The sequence below is a fragment of the Octopus bimaculoides genome, chromosome 11 (genome assembly GCF_001194135.2).
Source record: "Octopus bimaculoides isolate UCB-OBI-ISO-001 chromosome 11, ASM119413v2, whole genome shotgun sequence".
In the NCBI taxonomy this organism is placed as follows: Eukaryota; Metazoa; Mollusca; class Cephalopoda; order Octopoda; family Octopodidae; genus Octopus; species Octopus bimaculoides.
In genome coordinates this window covers 67,364,707-67,365,465 of record NC_068991.1, presented here as the reverse complement: position 1 = coordinate 67,365,465, position 759 = coordinate 67,364,707, and positions in this window count along the sequence as shown.

The window sequence follows — 759 nt, the reverse complement described above, 5'->3', positions numbered from 1 at the left end:
GTGCAAGTGGCTGAGCACTCCACAGACACGTGTACCCTTAATGTAGTTCTCGGGGATATTCAGCGTGACACAGTGTGACAAGGCTGGCCCTTTGAATTACAGGTAGAACAGAAACAGGAAGTAAGAGTGAGAGAAAGTTGTGGTGAAAGAATACAGCAGGGTTCGCCACCATCTCCTGCCGGAGCCTCGTGGAGCTTTAGGTGTTTTCGCTCAATAAACACTCACAACGCCCGGTCTGGGAATCGAAACCGCGACCCAATGACCGTGAGTCCGCTGCCCTAACCACTGGGCCATTGCGCCTCCACTGTGTGTATTTATATACATATATTTGACATGTGAAACTGTTAATCCAGACGCGCATTTTGTTTCTCTGCTTTCTTCCTTCATTCCTTTTCGTCAAAGAGCATAGGCTCGAAATATCAACGACTTCCATTTTTCATGAGCATCCCAATAGACCTTCTTTGTTGTTCCCTCATCTGTCTCTGTCTTCTCTTGTTTTTTTTACATTTAAACCATGTGTGTGTGTGTGTGACATTGGAGCTGGCATTAGAGTTCAAAGCAGCCTTGCAGCTCACCAGATCCTATTAAAACCATTCAACCCATGCCACCATGGAAAGTGGACATTAAATGATGATTATTTATATATATATATATATATATATATACTAGTATTATAACCTGATTTCATACGGGTCTACTCGGGCCACGTTTTAAAGATGAGGAATTTTGCCCTAGAGTCCATGCCTTACAATTCAGCAA